The following is an 18,328-nucleotide window of genomic DNA, read 5'->3' as shown; positions in this document are numbered from 1 at the left end:
ACTGTGTCCTCAAATAAATTGTGGCAGCACCGGGGTGTGCACATTTACACTGGATGTGCAGGACTCTTTTTTTATTTTTTTTCCTTTGCCTCTTGTTTTATACTAGGCAAATTGCATTTCTATTTCAATTTTTATGCAGTTTCTGGGCAAGGCCTTCCTCAGTAACTCATTAATTTCAGCCTTTATTAGTGCACAGAAACAACTTGCCTGGCTCCCATGGTACTGGAAAGTAAAGTCAAAGTATAGCTCCAGCATCATATGTTTCCATCTGTAAGGACTTTAATTAAACATCCATATTAGATATGTGAGACCAGCCCTATATTCATCAGAGGGAAACTTAAAATCCACTGTTGCTCTTTTATCAACGGAAAACCAACAAGAATGCACAAGGTAAACGTAGCAACATTGTTGGAACCATTCTCTATGGTTTTCCCATGCAGAAAAATGGGAGCTGTTGCAAACCACTTTTTAGTAGCAACTGCTGGGTAACGCGCTACTTGTGAAGTTGGCAGACATTAAAAATCTACCGTATTTTCCGGCATATAAGATGACTGGGCGTATAAGACGACCCCCAACTTTTCCAGTTAAAATATAGAGTTTGGGATATACTCTAGCTGCAGTCTGGCTCCACCGGTCTGGTGTAGAACAGGATCTCTGGAGGCTGTTTGTAACTGTGGTCACAAAAATCAATGTTCTGGGAGAACGGGAAGCAGCTCCCTTTTTTTGGGGCCCTTTACACAGCTCAAGGTCTGGGTCCCAGGGTCCACCTTCATGTTCCTCCAATGGGTTTGTTCACAGGGGGTGGAGTGTGTAAGGGATGTCCTGATATGTGTGTAAGGAATGCATTGTGTGAATCTGTGTTTGTATGTGTAAGGGCTGCAAGGTGTGTTTCTGTGTATGTACGGGATGCAGTGTGTGCGTCTGAAAGGGGTGCATTGAGTGCGTGTAAGGGGTGCATTGAGTGCGTGTAAGGGGTGCATTGAGTGTGTGTAAGGGGTGCAATGAGTGTGTGTAAGGAATGCATTGTGTGTTTCTGTGTGTGTAAGGGTTGCATTGCTTGTATGTGTGTGTCTGTGTGTGTCATGCATTGTGTGTTTCTGTGTGTGTAAGGGTTGCATGATTGTGTGATTGTGTGTGTGTATGTGTAATGGATGTCAATCTCTCTCCCTCCCTTGTCACTCTCTTTCTCCATCCCTTGTCACTCTCTTTCTCCCCCTCCCTCCCTTGTCACTCTCTTTCTCCCCCCTTGTCACGCTCTTTCTCCCCCCCTTGTCACTCTCTTTGTCCCCCCTCCCTTGTCACTCTCTTTCTCCCCCTCCCTTGTCACTCTCTTTCTCCCCCTCCCTTGTCACTCTCTTTCTCCCCCTCCCTCCCTTGTCACTCTCTTTCTCCCCATCCCTCCCTTGTCACTCTCTTTCTCCCCCCCTAGTTGTCACTCTCTTTTTCCCCCCTGTCACTCTCTTACCCCATCACTCTCTTTCTCCCCCCTATCACTCTCTTTCTCCCCTTCCTCCCTTGTCACTCTCTTTCTCCCCCTGTCACTCTCTTTCTCCCCCCCTTGTCACTCTCTTTCTCCCCCTGTCACTCTCTTTCTCCCCCCCTTGTCACTCTCTTTCTCCCCCTCCCTCCCTTGTCACTCTCTTTCTCCCCCTCCCTTGTCACTCTCTTTCTCCCCCTCCCTTGTCACTCTCTTTCTTCCCCCTCCCTTGTCACTGTCTTTCTCCCCCTCCCTCCCTTGTCACTCTCTTTCTCCCCCTCCCTCCCTTGTCACTCTCTTTCTCCCCCTCCCTTGTCACTCCCTTTCTCTCCCCCCCACCTCTATTGTAGCGTGGCCGAGCTCTGTATGGTCCGCAGGTACAGGGAGCTTTTGTTTCCTGTACCCGGCCGGACTAAAAGGAAGTGCAGAAACTGAAGGAGAAACTGAATCTCCTGTACTGCGCGGTACCCGGCCAGACTGACAGGAGGAAGAGGAGCTCAGCCACGATACAGCCAGAGAAGGGGAGGTGATGACGAGGGGTGCTGCAGCCGCCTGAGACTCTCTATAGAGCGCTCAGGCGGCTGCAGCATTAAAAGGGCCAGCGATGAAAGCACCCGGCGTATAAGACGACCCCTGACTTTTGAAAAGATTTTTCAGGGTTAAAAAGTCGTCTTATACGCCAGAAAATACGGTACCTTTATGGGATGGAGCATGACTGCCATATCTGCTGAATGTTTCCTGAAAGAGCTCTGGGCAGTGGTACACATAATCATGGTTTATGGGACTATTATTTGACCCATCAACACTTCAAATCGATATACAAAAAGATAAGTCCTACGCTCACTCCCATCACTCCTGGATGGCAGCAACGACCACAGTTTAATCAGCCCCAATATATATAGTAAAAACCAAAGGAAAAAAGTTACCTGTGCTCTCTCCTTAATCCCTATGTATATTTAGACAAATGGAGGTAATTTAGTTACTCCAATGGCCATTGGAGGGAATGCCCCCCTGCCTATGACTTCAAATCGATAGCTGAGCATTTATAGCCTTGCTCAGTTTAAGCGACCTTTACCTACCCAATGTGAACATGCACCTGGCAATTACTCTGAGTGTCCTGCAGCCTAGTGCGCCATGAGGCGGGGAGAGGTGACCAATCTCCCATCTGGAGCAACCCAAGCTGTACCAAGCATCGGTTGGTGCCTTGTTACCCCTACTTTGGACCGGTGGGGGTCACCCTGGTCAGCACCCTAGAGGCTCCTCTGTTACGCTAAGAGAGCATGGCATTAACAAAAAGCTAATACCATGGGGCATATAAAATGCTGGATACCACGTGCTCCTCCGACCCCCAGCATATGTGAGTCTGTGGCTCTTGTCTGAGAACAGTCCAAAAAATAACAGTCAAAATCAATGTACCCCCAGACAAAAGATGCTGATCCTAGCCCATCTCTGGGCATAAGCACTGGAGGTTATTTCAAGGAGCTCCCTTGGAGACTGGGATAATGAAGTGAAGCCTACCTTACTGCTCCAATTGGCTATTGCAACTGACTTCACCCGAGCTACTGAGCAAGCAGACTATCCTATTACAACCGGATCGTACTCTATCACTAGCAGGTATAGGCTGATTTGGGGTACAGGACTGGCACTCTCACTAATCAACTCTAATGTACAAAAAGCATTTTATTTTTATTAAAGTTGGTCTTTTATTTTTTTATCCTTACCAAGCTAGATTCGCAAACCTATACACACAGTCACACTCACCAAACACATGCACCAAATGATTCACATTACCATCTACCAACATACTGATCCTTATTTTTTTTATCGCAGGTTGCATTTGCCATATTTGTCATGGATCTCTGGGTGCGGGCACATAACCTGACCCTTGTGGGGACCTCCTGGGTATAAGCTCATGTTCAGAACTCATTTTACTCTGTGAGATTATCTAATCTTTGTTTTTTTGCATGTATATTTTTCTCTTTTTTGACCACTAATTGATCACTTATTTGCCATAGACTTCCATGTAATTTATCAATCTCTGATTTGTCCTACAATATCTTTCCAGCGCTGGGGAAGCCACCATGAACTGACATAAACAGGGTGTGCTTTTATTCAGATAGTTACACCTGGTCTTAAAGGGACACTCCAGGCACCCAGACCACTTCTGCCCATTGGAGTGGTCTGGGTGCCAACTCCCACTACTCCTAACCCTGCAAGTGTAATTATTGCAGTTTTCTATAAACTGCAATAATTACCTTGCAGGGTTAACTCCACCTCTAGTGGCTGTCTACTAGACAGCCACTAGAGGTCACTTCCTCCTTCATAGCACAGGAAACCTGTGCTAGAGCGTCGCTGGACGTCCTCACGCTGTGTGAGGACCTCCAGCGTCGCTCATTTCCCCATAGAATAGCATTGAAATTTTTTTTCAATGCTTTCCTATGGGGAGACGTAATGCACATGCGCGGCATTGCCGCGCATGCGCATTAGGTCTCCTCGGCCGGTGGGCGGGATCAGTCTCGCCCACCGGCCGACACAATACAGAGGAGGAGCGGCACGGAGGAGGAGACAGCGGCGAGGGACATCGCCGCTGCCTCAGGTAAGTGACTGAAGGGGTTTTCACCCCTTCAGTAACTGAGGATTGGGGGGTGGGAGGCAGAGGGACACTCCAGTGCCGGAAAACGGATCGTTTTCCTGGCACTGGAGTTTCCCTTTAAAGTATAGAGAGGGTTGTAAAACAAGGGTGATTAGTTGGGACTTTCTTGCTGTTACTAGGCAAACCAGCAGTAAAAGGGGTGGTGAGTGTAGGGGCGGGAGGAGAGAAGATATACAGTCAAAACTTGTAAACTCTATTGTGCTAAAACTTATTCTAGAGGTTTATTCACTAAATGTCCCTAAACACAAAAAAACGAAGAAAAAAATCAGATACTTTCAATCCCTTCTTTGTTTACAACGTGAACACCATCAAGGTAGAAAAATACCTGGGAATGTTGCCTCCAACATTGGCTTGCCCAGTAATGTGGGGTCATGAAAAAAACAATCAATTTGGAAACCTGAACAGGAGCCATGAACGTGTAAGCCCAAGTATGGGTGTGTAATATATTTGTTTGTTAGTTATACTCCTTCTGTTCCCCACCCCCCTCTTTTCTTGTTGTTTTCCCAGAAGGATGTTGTCCCATTGTTCCAGAGACCCCTTTCATCTGTTGTATAGTATTATATGTGTTTTGAGTTTTCTTGTATTATGGGAGATAATTGTGTTAGCGTGTCTGTGTGTATAAAGGATAAAACAGAAAAGAGGATAATTTGTTTATTATACAACTGCTATTGTGATATGTATCTTGGTGTCAGGCAGGTAATTCAATTATGGAATCTTGACCTAATTCTGTCCTAGACACCAAGACTCCAAGGAGTGACTTGTAATGTTTTATTTGATGACCCCCTGTTGTGATTACTCCTATTTAAACCTATGGTTCACTCAATAAAACCAGTTCATATTCACCTTCACTAAGTCTCGGCTAGTGTTTGAGTAAGACAACTATACTTTCTGCAGGAGAGCTTTATCACTTGAAGCTGTAACTGAGGACCCTGTTCCATAGTGGTAGACTATGAATAGACCCCAGTCAAGCTGCGGTGACAGGAGGCTCAAGTGCTACGGGCGGAGGTACCCAACCGAGGTATCAGGCGGTCTGTCACATTTGGCTTCCTAGTGACTGGGGAAACATCCCTGGACATCGGTGTATCTTTTATGACCCCAGCATGATTTCTGTAATTTGTGGAGATGGAGAGAGCTAGCATTCATGCAGCATCCCCATATGAGGAGGAGTTCAAGCAGAAGTTACAAGCAGCTCTGTCCCAAGATCATGGCCCTGTCTCGGAAGTGGATGATCTGGACTGGAGGGATGCAATTCAGAAGCTACAAGTCCTGAAGCAAGTTCAGGTTCGGCGGAGAGCCTCCCAAGCCAAGAGCAGCATTTTAATGTACAAGTGACTCTGCACATGCCTTTCCTGGGGGAGCAGCCCCTGGAAGAGGGGCTGATGGAACCCGAGAGCCTGGTCTGGATGGAACTGTGGCTGGACGAGGCATGCCGGGCGTTATGGTGGTACGCGGCCTGGCAATACCCGTGGATAGCTAAGGATGTTTTTCCAGAGGGTAAGGACTATGATGGCCATGGCCTCTTGTGGGAGGCCTTTAAGGATGACCTTGATTTTGGAAGTCCTGAAGAGTTTCAACTCTAGGACATCCTCAGTGATCGGGAACTCCTGCTGGATCATGGAGCTGCCAACCTGGGACCAGATCTGACCCATCTGGCATCCAGGGAGTGGGAGCTGGGGCAAGATTACCAATGATCTGCTAGACTTTACAATCATGGGAAGGAAGAGTGTCAGTCTCCCTACCCAGTGACAGGTTGTGTTACCGGGAGCAGAGGGTTTCGGTCTCCATCCCCAGTGACAGCTGGAATTACTGGGAGTGGAGGTCAGTACCCCTCCCCAGCGGCAGTTTGTTATACAGGGAGAGGAGAGCATCAACCTCCCTCCCCAAAAGCAGTTGGAACTACAGGGAGCAGAAAAGGTCAGCCTCCCTCCCAGGGGCAGTTTGTTTTACTAGGACGTGACATGGCCAGTTCCCCTCACCAGCAGCAGTTCGTTCTTCAGGGAGAGGAAAGTATCAGCATCCCTCCCCAGTTGGCAGCCGGAGCAACAGGGAGAGGTGACATGGCCAGTCACCTTCCCCAGCGGCAGTTGGAGATACTGGGATTGGAGATGGTCTGCCCGCCTCCCCAGTGGCAGTTTGTTATGCAGTGAGAGGAGCTTACAGTCCTCTCTCTGCAGAAGCAGTTGGTGTTACTGGGAGTGGAGACAGCCGGTTTCCCTCCAAGCGGCATCTGGAGTAACCGAAGCGGAGACGGTTGGTCCCCCTCCCCAGCGCCAGAGTGAGCAACCAGGAGTAGAGACATTCTTTCTCCCTCTCCAGCAGCAACTGGAGCAACCAGGACCGATGATGGCCAGTTCCCCTCCCCAGCGCAGTTTGAACAATCGGGAGTGGAAATGGTCGGTCCCTCTCCCCAGCTGTAATGCTTTTAGCAAAACTTAATTTGGGACACAACTGCAGATAAATAATACATTTAATACTGTCACTTTAAGAAAGTATAATTTATTGAAATTAAGTAATTTAACTTTAGCCATCTTCTGTATCAATGTGATTTCAAAATAATAAAGAATACGCAAAGTTAAATACTGCTTGGAATTGATTTAACAGAGATAGCATTTAGTAGAAATAAACAAGGAAACTCCTTAATTAGGAAAATATAATACAGTCCATTAGACTTTGAGGAATTGGAAGAACAGGTTATTCCTGTTTTAGGAATGTAACAGTCTTTTTGGTTGCAACAGTAAATGTTGTAAATAAAGTAGATCCAGGTTTGGACAGCGGTCAATAGTCCTTTTAGACTTCAATAATAATAATTTAAACAAATGAGGAAAGAGCAATCAGCTGTAATGGCACTTTTAATAAAGTAAATAACAAGTAATTGAATCCCAGAGGGAAGACAGTAGTATTCCATTTATCCTACCTAGTAACTTTAGGTATCATCCATTAGTAAATCTTCTTAACTGAATAACTTAACTGTATTCCTGTGGATAATGAGAATGGAAATCATTTGCAACTGTAAATGAAGATTTAGGATGCCAGCAGTATACTGAGGATTTGCAGGATTTTGTGGTCAAGTCTGTGATGAAGTAGTGAGGATCAGGAACAAGAGGTTCGGTACATGGGTGATCAATAGAAGGAGCTCCCTCAGCAGTTAACAACAAAGTAGCAAGTATCAAAGTGGCAAATTGATAATGCACCTGAGATCACAGGAATGGATGACATCACAAGCATAGGTGGGGCAAGACAATGGACTTATAAGATGGAGCATTTTGTAGGAGGCTACCAGAGTGGCAGGACATTTTGGGGCGGGTTGCAAGACTAACGATTGGAGGTCTGGTACCTGTTTAGTCTTCCCTTCGTGGGGAAGGTATGTGACAGTAGTCACCATCACTGGGGGCTGAAGACAGACACTTTATAGAGGTCCCCAGATGTTTAGTCAACCTGTGCCAATTATAGGTACTCGGTGTGTAATGTATTTGTTTGTTAGCTATTTTCCTTCTCCTCCCTCTTTCCTTGTTGTTTTCCCAGAAGGGCATTGTCCCATTGTTCTAGAGACCATTTCATCTGCTGTATAGTATTATATGTGTTTTGAGTTTTATTGTACTATGGCAACTAATTGTGTTAGCGTGTCTGTGTGTAAAAAAAAAGTCAAACAGAAGGTACGATAATCAGTTTAATTATTCAATAGCTATTGTGCTATGGATCTTGGTGTCAGGCAGATGATTTAATTATGGACTAGACCTAATTCTGTCCTAGATTTTAAGATTCCAAGGAGTGCCTTGTATTGTTTTGTGTGATGAGCCCCTGTGGTTCACTCGTTAAAACCAGTTCTTATTCACCCCTCAATAAGTCTTGACTAGTGTTTGTGTAAGACAGCTATACTTTCTGCAGAAGCGCTTTATCACAGGACCCTGTTCCAGGGTGTGAAACTACGAATAGACCAAATACATCCAATACATTTCACTTCTCTATTCAAGTGTTTTCTTACAAGTTTGAAATCAGTGTAATCTAGCCTTAAAGGGACACTATAGTCACCAAAACAACTACAGCTTATTGGATTTGTTCTGGTGAGTAGAATCATTACCTTCAGGCTTTTTGCAGTAAACACTGTCTTTTCAGAGACAATGAAGTGTTTACATTACAGCCTAGTGATAACTTCACTGGCCACTCCTCAGATAGCTGTTAGAGATCCTTCCTGGGTCATGGCTGCCTAATATCCATCCAAACATTCAGTATCTCCTCCCTCTGCATGCAGACACTGAACTTTCCTCATAGAGATTCATTGATTCAATTCATCTCTATGAGGAGATGCTGATTGGCCAGGGCTGTGTTTGAATCATGCTGGCTCTGCCCCTGATCTGCCTCTTTGTCAGTTTCAGCCAATCCTATGGAGAAGCATTGTGATTGGATCAGGCCACCACTTCTGATGATGTCCACAGAAAGCATGTTTTTTTTAGGCAAACAGCATGCAGAGTTACAGCTTCAGACTCGAATACAGTAAGATTTTGCTATATTTATGGAGGCATGAGGGGCCCAGAGGGGGCTAGATGGTGGTGTTAACACTATAGGGTCAGGAATACATGTTTGTGTTCCTGACCCTATAGTGATCTCTTAACACACACATTCTACATCCGTCCCTGGGTCCACTAACAATTCCTCTCCAGTTAATTCTACAAAGAGAAAAAAATTGTTACAAAATACTTTAGCATAATTTAGAAAAAATAAAAGTAAGGCTTTAAAAAAATATAAAAGGGTTAGTTTATATACTATAGGTTGTGTTCCATAAAATGGCTGATAATAGCAAGACGTCTGACAAAGAGACAATGTCAGGTTTCACATAGTTATTAGTGCTTTGTTGCTGTATTTTTCACCACAATGCTTTTGCACCCCACCAAGTGTCGAGAAAGTTATTTCAGAACTTGAAGCATTAGACAGCACTTCACTTTCAGAACTTTAAGGTACTTCTGTGCAAAGTTTATGTCCTCATAAGTAAGCATCTTTGACCGTTGCAAAATAATAGAGGGCTAGCCAGAGGAGATGGGTGAGCAGTTTCCAAGTATCAGGTGGCACAAACACTTCGAAAGGGACTCTACAATTATAGAGACATGAATCAATATGACAAGAACATAAAACATCTAAATATAAAAATATTAAGACATTTTCTATACTGTTAAACTGTATAAAAAAAAAAAATGACCAGATCAGTCTTTAATTACTTAAATTCCTTAGTACTGCAACTAATAATCTCTTACTGCAAAAGCCTAACATCTGGTCTTTGTCCACAGTGATAAACATTTCTAGGGAGAGATTACCTAAATAACACACTCCCTCCTTTGTTAAATGAGTATATGATTTATTTATGTATATCCTCTTTTGTGTCATTTTGCTGAAACATCTTCTAGTAAGGTCTTCCAGCAAATTGCAAATGTAACATACAGTGTGACTCTGTGACATAAGTATTAAATGAAGTAAGAGAATCAGTCAATTCACAAGAGTGGAGCAGTGAAAGTCTGCTCTAACCACAATGTTATGAGCAGGACGATGGCACCCCGACTTGGCACCCCGACTAGGTGCCTCTGTCAATCACTGCTTCCTAGTATGTGCGAGTACCATATGCACCGGCTGACAAAGGGCTGACAAATGCCAGGTGCCAGGGTGAAATGTCTAGTCATCATGGCGACCTGGCGCCTGGAATTTATTGAGCCCTCTGTGTGTGTATGTATGTGCCCCCCTTATTTTGTCCCTGGCCTCTTATGTGCCCCCCTAAGTTTGAATCCTGGAGACGCCACTGACCGCACCGGGACACCATAACCACGATAAACCCCACAAACTGCCACAGCTTGGTTGGGGTCTTGCTGTCCTCCACCCACCCTGGACCTAAGACCAGGGTCCAGCTTCCAGTGGGTAGACCTCTCCTATTCCAGAGAGCGAAGCAGGCTGCTCTTACAAGAGCAATCATTGTGATCCAATGGAGTACAGTGATTATAGCAATCCTCAGAGCGAATAAAGCTCTCCAATCTCCCAAACATGAGCCTAGACTTCATGAAGGGTAAAACAAACCTGTTTAATGGCAGCCACAACTGGCGTTATATGCAGGTCCCCATGCAAGGGACATTCCCCCCTGGACCTGAGAGCAGACTACAGTAATAACATATACACGATTACATTGGCTCTCAGGTCCAGGACACTCCCATACGAAATAGGTCAATCCCTCCCCTATTCCTGGGAGATAAGTGAGTCAAGCACTGTATAAAACTCAATTATTTCCAGGCACAAAAACACAAATTTTTACAAAACACCCAAAATACCTTAACATACACAAAATCCCCACAAAAGGTACATCCCCTGATAGCCCTGATCTGGGTGACCAACAAATTCAAAAATCACCCAGATCAGTTCAGGGGTTTAGGAATTTCCTGGAAGTCATAATTTGACCGACCGACCGCATGGTCCTATGCCCAAAACAGTTCCAGAGAATCAGGGCTTGCGGTCAGTCTAGTTCAGTAGTTTAAAAATGAACAAACTACCGAACAGAGTCAATAGTCTTACCCTAGAGCTTGATCCCCTTGTTCGTGGGAATGTTTCCACCGAACAGCGCCTTTCTAAGTGTTGTAGAACCGAATGCAGGCAATGCTGGAAGTCCAGCGATGTTCGGGAGTTTATGTGTCCATTTTCAGTTCCATGAGATTCATGCTCAAACACCACTGCCTGCTTTCATGCGAACAAGATGGCCGCCACCACGTGGTCGCCCATAGGAATTGCGGGCACCCATGGAAATTGTAAAAAAATAGCAATTAGGCTTAACAAGCTCCAGGGTGGTCTCCGGTTCGTGCGGCTGTTCGGTTCCCAAACCAAATATAAAATCCCATGAATCAAGTCTGTTCACATAGTTTTTAAAGGGCCCATAGTCTTTTGTTAAGAGGTTGGCCAGCAGACCCCTCCAAGCACATGTGACGAGGCTCACAAAGGTTTGTCACAATCTTCTTGCAAGGTCTTCCAGCAAAATGCTTTCAATTTACCAATATATTACGTCAGTTTCACAGATTATAATTGCCCCACTTATAAACATAATCATGTCAGCATAAAGTTCATGATATATAGAAAAAAAAGTGCTTTTTGATACTTAATAGTATAGTATACAGTCTCAAGGGCACTATATAAAGTGCTAAATAGTGCAATATATGCAATGTATACAATTTTATCACAAAAACATTGTGGACTATCCAACCTTTGTGCACTCTGTGATAAGAAAAAAAGAGCACTTCTTTATAACTTGAGGAAAGGCACTAGACAGTATACCTTTCCAGATATGGGTAGTGCAGCTCAAAACAAAATTGAAAAAAAGAAAAAAAGGGACATACAGTGTGACTATGTGACATAAGTATTAAATGAAGTAAGAGAATCAGGTAATTCAGAAGAGTGGAGCAGGGAAAGTCTGCTCTTACCACAATGTAACAAGCAGGACGATGAGATAAGATGTAGCAAGCAGGACGGCAACTGAATACAAGTAAGTATGAATTAAAAGGATCCGTATTCTTGGCCATAAATTTAGATTGTTCCAAAGATATTACAGTGATCCAATCCTAACAATATACATATTAAATAAATAGTTAGAACAGACAACACAGAACTGATTTCAACTGCGTTTTTCTGGACTTTTAGACATTCAACAAATTACACTAGTGCCATGTTATAATGGTATGCCTAACCTTTGAGTTGACTGGTCGGGTTGACTGTCTAAGTGCCATACAAATGCAAATACAAATATAAACAGTTATATTATACATTATGTTTTGGTGAAGATATGGGCAACCTTGTTCAGGGGTTTACAAACAACAACTTATGCCCCAAAGTTCACAGCAACACCTGGCTAAGGAAATAACTACCAACTGTAATGAAAAAATATATTAATTATTAAATTAGATTAAAAACACGTATAAAGGGTGGAACTTAAATTCTGTGGCAAGCAAAATATTAAAATAGCATAAAATATGGAGTATAAAGACATCCAAGTTAGAACAATCCAATGAGTCCTGTACTGTATCTCAGGGACAAACAAAGCTAGGGGTACTAGGCCTTGACAGAGCAAGGAGGCCGGCACTGACAGTGTGTTGTTCAGTAATTGGTTCTGGATTCGGTGGGGCAGGGTTTTTAAGGCTCATATAAATAATGGACATTTTAGATCAAAGGGACCCTTTTAATTAATCCTTACTTACCTGTTGGTTGTTCCACTCTCCCTCGCTAATTTATTATGGTGGGGTTAATTCCTTTCTCCCATTTGGTCATGGCAGCGCGTACTGGATAGGAAAATTGGGGTCAGAGTGGTGGGTGGGATGGTTAAAGTCGGTGCAAATAGTTACCTGGTTGAAATTGGTATTGGTAGGTTGGAGCTCAATTGTGTCTTAGAATCTGGAAGTGTAGGGGTATCTTGGTATACCCATACAATGCTAAATCAGTTGATAACGGAGGCATGTTGTTGACATGTTATGTGTTTATATCATTTATTGTATTGTAATATTGTTATAATTATTGATTGCTATTATTTATTGTTTGAGTCATTGTCAGTGGGTATTGTGGTGTTAAGGGATTAGAGTATTTACGTGGCAATGCTAATTGTTATGTTTGACAATGACCTTTTGGTTTTATAAATATTTGATTGAAAGCTGTGAAAAATTTCCATGTAAAATTTTGGTGTCCTTCTCTTTGTGGATTAATTGGGGGAGGTCATGACAAGTGCCAAAAAGGGCGAATATACGTCATGTCATGTCATGTCAAATCAGTTCCTTAATCAATCACACCATGAGGGGAATGTTGTGTTTTAAAATGTAATTCCTAGTCCAGAAGACAGACTGCACTGCTTTTCTAGTAAAGGGCCAATTGCCTCAGCTTTATAGAATCATCACTCATTCAAGAATATAGTTAGTCCCATTTACTAAGTTACCAGGATGGGCTCATGAAAAAAGTTACAATTATCACGCACTCAGACTCAACAGGATTACAACACAGTTAAAAAATATAAATCTTATACTTTATAATTCAAGAATGCAGTATAGAAACCAGAGATAAGAGATGATAATAATAAAGAAAAAACAAAGGGGGAAGGAAAATAATTCACCAGGAATTCCTTCCACCATTTACCAGGTACCAAGTTGTATGACACCTCAACAGGTATAAAAACCTACAGTATTATCTCAGATAATAATACATTACACACTCTACACGCTGGTAGAATGTGACTACAGCCACTGCACACTGGCAGAGTCTTAATACCTCACCATTTACAACAATAACATGCTAGATATCGACAGAAAAAAGGACAGTAGCTGTGAATATGAAAACATAAAATACATTTTGTTACTGACCAGCAAATGTCACTGTCTGATTGCCGACCCCGTATAAAGCCCCCCAGTGTTAGAACAAAATTTGGATCGCTTAAATAACTGACCACTTCTTTGCCATGGACATCTATGTGATTTATCAATCTCTGGTTTGTCCTACAATCTCTTTCCAGTGCTGGAGAAGCCACCATGAACTGACACAAACCGAAGTTGTTCAAAGTAGCTCCCGAAATTGTATTGCATATCACAGATATATATGGTCTTTTTTTTAACAAGGCATGCTTTTATTCTTTATTCAACCAGATAGTTACACCTGATCTTAATATATAGAGAGGGTAGTAAAAGGAGGGTGATTAGTTGGGACTTTATTGCTGTTACTAGACAGACCAGCAGTGTGGGGAAGGTTAGTGGGGACTTTACTGCTATTACTAGGGAGACCAGCAGTAAGTGTGGTGGTGAGTGTAGGGGCAAGGAAATAAGGTATAAAGTTCAAACTTGTAAACAGCCAACACGCTATTGTGTGAAAACTTATTCTAGGGGTTTATTCACTAAATGTTGCTAAACAAAACTGAAGAAAATCAGATACCTTCAATCCCTTGAACGTGCAAGCCCTACTTACTCCCACAGCATGGTTGACACTATAAAATCGAGAGAACTACGTAACACTAAAAAAAATCAGATCATTTCAGGCAGCTAGAGTGGTGTATGCTATTATGCTTTTATAACAAGTATTTATATTATCAGTCTGTAACATTTGCAATAAACATATATTTACCCACTGCTAAAGCCTTAAATAGTGGGCTTAATATATATTTATAAAATTGTGACAATCACATTATACTATTATTATTAGTATTATTAGTAATAATAATAATTAATATTATTCGCTGAATGTTATTTTATTAAACAATAGGTATAATCTGTAGTCAGTAATTTTATGTTCAAACTAGAAACTATAGACAGAATATTATTTATAACTGAAAAGTCTTTAAGCTTTATTTTACTGTGGCAACAAACGTTCTGAAAATGTATTTATCTTATGTGTTTTTATCTTATTACACATACCTATCTGATTTTGTATATGTGTGTATTTTTGGACTTTGTAAAAAATGCCTGTTTTGAAAGAAATTTGGAAAAAGACTGCAAAGTCTTGGTCCGGAGTAGGGACTTGATGCATTTTTACTTTGGTAATTATAACTATGAGAAAGTCCTAGGGCGAAATGCTTAGTGATATTGGTACTATTTATGATGTATTCAACTGACATCTATATATATTTTTTATTGATTTGATTTACTTCCAAAGAAGATTTTGGACTTGTCCAGCAAAGTCAGATTGTTGGGGATAAAAGCCACCTAAGACTGTGTCACCTTGAGCAGGGTTCCTTGCTCAGAGAAGTGTGAGTATATATAAACTTTAATATATATTATTAACAAACCGCAGAATTACACTTTTTGAGTTTTTTTCTTCTTCTTTTCAAAGTATATCTTGGAGCTCAGCAAGACATCGTACAGATTTGGAGGAATTGGACTGCAAGGCATTGCACAGCGTTACACTTGATTGATGGAGAAGGTTATGTTCCATTAGAATTTCTATTCGACTTTAAAATCTATAGAATCTATAAAACTGAACTCCTTGTCTTTCCTCCTCCTAATACTGATCCTCCTTCTTCACTCTCCCTTCAAGTTAGTGGTACCCACATTAGTCCATCCTTGCAAGCACGCTCTCTTAGCGTTATACTTGATTCTGGCCTCACCTTTGAGCCTCACATCCAGTCTGTTACCAAATCCTGTAGATTTCACCTTAAAAACATAGCCCACACCTGTCCCTTTCTTACGCAAGATGCTACTAAGGAGCTTGTCCATGCTCTAGTAATCTCTCGCATGGATTGTTGTAACTCTCTCCTAATAGGTCTTCCCACGAGTCGTATTGCCCCGCTACAGTCTCTAATGAATGCTGCAGCCAGACTGATTTTCCCCTCCTGTCGCTCTTCTCACATCTCTCCCCTCTGTCAGTCCTTACATTGGCTTCCTGTGTCCTATAGGAGTCAATTCAAGGTACTAATCCACACCTATGAAGCACTGACTAATTCTAGCACCTCCTATATCTCTTCTCTGCCCATGACCTTCTCCTGTCTGCTGCTTGCCGTGTAAGCTGATTGTATGCTTTTCCTGTTCAGCTGTTTCCAGTGTTCGTGTGTTTCCTCACGCTTGCAGGACTTCTCGCGGGTGCTCCTTTCCTTTGGAATAGCCTGCCTACGACCATCAAACTCTCCCCTAGTCTTCAATCATTAAACAAGTGCCTCAGAACTCATCTTTTTAGGAAAGCTTATGGCCTCCCAGAGTAACCTCTACCTCATGTACCTGTCCCTTGCTCTCTCCTAAAGGGCAGCACTCTATTCTCTCCTCCAGCTCTGCTTCACTCCACCTTGTTTGCTTGCCATTTTCTGTCTTGTTGTGTTTTACGCCCCACCTCCTGTAGACTGTAAGCTCATTTGAGCAGGGCCCTCTTCAACCTATTGTTCCTGTAAGTTTTTGTAATTCTCCCATTTATTGTTAAATCTCCCCCTTTGATAATATTGTAAAGCACTACGGAATATGCTGTAGCTATATAAATATTAGTAACAATAATAATAATATATATAAAATATATCTATTATTATTACTGCAATTACAAATATTACATTATTTATATAGCATCAACATATCCTGCAGTGCTATACAATATGATATTACAGAGCTCCCAGAAATGAGCAGTGTGTAATGGTTGATTACAGAGCCCCTAGTAATGTGCAGTGTGTAATGATTGATTACAGAACCCCTAGTAATGTGCAGGGTGTGTTGGGAGATTACAGAGCCCTAAGTAATTTGCAGGGTATACTGGGATTTACAAAGTCCCCCATAATCTGCAGGGTATACTGGGATATTGTAGAGCTCCTAGGAATGAGCAGAGTTTACTGGGGGGAATGATTTTACTTTAAAGGGAGACATCTTCTTTTATCAACACTTGGTCAGTAGCCAATTATGTATACATAAACTGATGTCTGTCCTTTCGATATGCCATCAAAGTAAATATTGATGAGTGTGTCAGGGTACCTGTGGTCTCTACCTCCGAAAGAGGTAGAGACTTAGCTGTTCCTCCATCCAGACGGTCTGATGGCTCCCTTCCCCGCGGTCTATCCGGTCATGCTAGGCCGGCCGCGAGGGAGTGACTGCCTTTTACAGCATCTAGGCAGGAAGTAGTCATCAGGACACTCCCCCGGAACGACCTGTCAGTCAATTGCTGCAGGACCAATCAAGACGCCTCGGAGGTGTGGTTACTGCTCTGAACAGGATATTTAACAGAGCTTCTTTCATTAGCTCATTGCCCTGTCGTGGTTCTAGCTTGTTCTAGTCACTCAGTGCTTGTGTATTCTATTATCCCTTTTGGTTTTGACCCGGCTTGTTTACCTTATTCTGCTTATCTCTGTTACCCTTGATTCGGCTTGTCTCTCGCTTACCTGTCTTCTGTTACCCTCGACCTCGGCTTGTCTTTGACCATTCTATACTGTACTACTTACGTTAGTCCGGCCATTCTAAGGTCCGGTATATGTATCTGGCTACTGTTTGTACTCTGCGTGTTGGATCCCTGTCCCGATCCTGACATTACGACAGGGCCAATGGAACCTGCAAGTACAAACAGTAAGCTGGCTGCTCCTGATCCTAGGTTTGAAGCCATGGATCACAGAATGGATCAGATGGCGCTTGCGCTACAGGCTCTATTAGCTTGTGCCAATAACCCACCAGAGGAGATACGTAATACCCCTGTTTCTCCTGTCGGTTCAGGTCTAGAGGTAGCCACAGTGGGTGCTTCTTCTCACATTACCCCCCCAGTACGCTATGGTGGGGCTCCTGAGAAGTGTCGTGTTTTTTTAAACCAAATTAGTATCCACTTTGAATTGCAACCTCGCTCTTATCCTACAGATAGGGCAAAAGTAGGATTTATTATCACCCTACTCATTGAGAAAGCTCTGAGATGGGCCAACCCACTATGGGAGAACGATAACCCATTAGTTTATAACTATAACGCATTTGTAGCTGCTTTTAGAAGAACATTTGACCCTCCAGGTAGAAAGGTTAATGCAGCCAGATTACTGTTGCGCCTGAGACAGGAGAACCGAACACTGGTGGATTATGCACTAGAGTTCAGGTCTCTGGCGGCAGAAATCAAGTGGAATGAGCAGGCGTATATGGATGTATTTTTGAATGGCCTATCTGATGTAATCCTTGATGAGGTTGCTACCAGAGAACTCCCTGAGAATTTAGAGGATTTAATTTCGTTCATCTCTCGTATAGATGAACGTCTAAGAGAGAGACAGAACACTCGAGAGAGGAACCAGATACCTTCTTTTAGGTTAGCTCCCGCTTTTCCAAGTCCTGACTCCACGATATCTTTGCTTACTGAACCTATGCAGATAGGGTATACCCGCCTCTCTGAGGAGGAAAGACAGCACAGGAGAAGAGAGGGTTTGTGTATGTACTGTGGGGCCAAGGGTCATTTACTCTCGAACTGTTCTAACCGCCCGGGAAACGCTCGCACCTAAGTCTCTCTAGAGGACAGGCCTTGGGTGTTTCTATTTTGTCCTCTACTCCTAATTATAAAGATCACAGGCTTCTGCTACCAGTTTCCTTAACTTGGGGGAAGGAAGTAGTAAGGGCTATGGCATTGATAGATTCCGGTGCTGCTGAGAATTTTATCGACCAAGCCTTTGCTAGTAAGAACAATTTCCCATCCCAGCTAACGGAGACACCTTTGGCCGTTGAGGCCATAGATGGTAGACCACTACTAGACCCTGTTATCTTTCGTGAGACCATACCCATTGATTTAAA

Source organism: Pelobates fuscus, chromosome 5, assembly GCF_036172605.1.
Source record: "Pelobates fuscus isolate aPelFus1 chromosome 5, aPelFus1.pri, whole genome shotgun sequence".
NCBI lineage: Eukaryota > Metazoa > Chordata > Amphibia > Anura > Pelobatidae > Pelobates > Pelobates fuscus.
The sequence above is the reverse complement of the archived record's forward strand: the minus strand, read 5'-3'. Positions refer to the sequence as shown.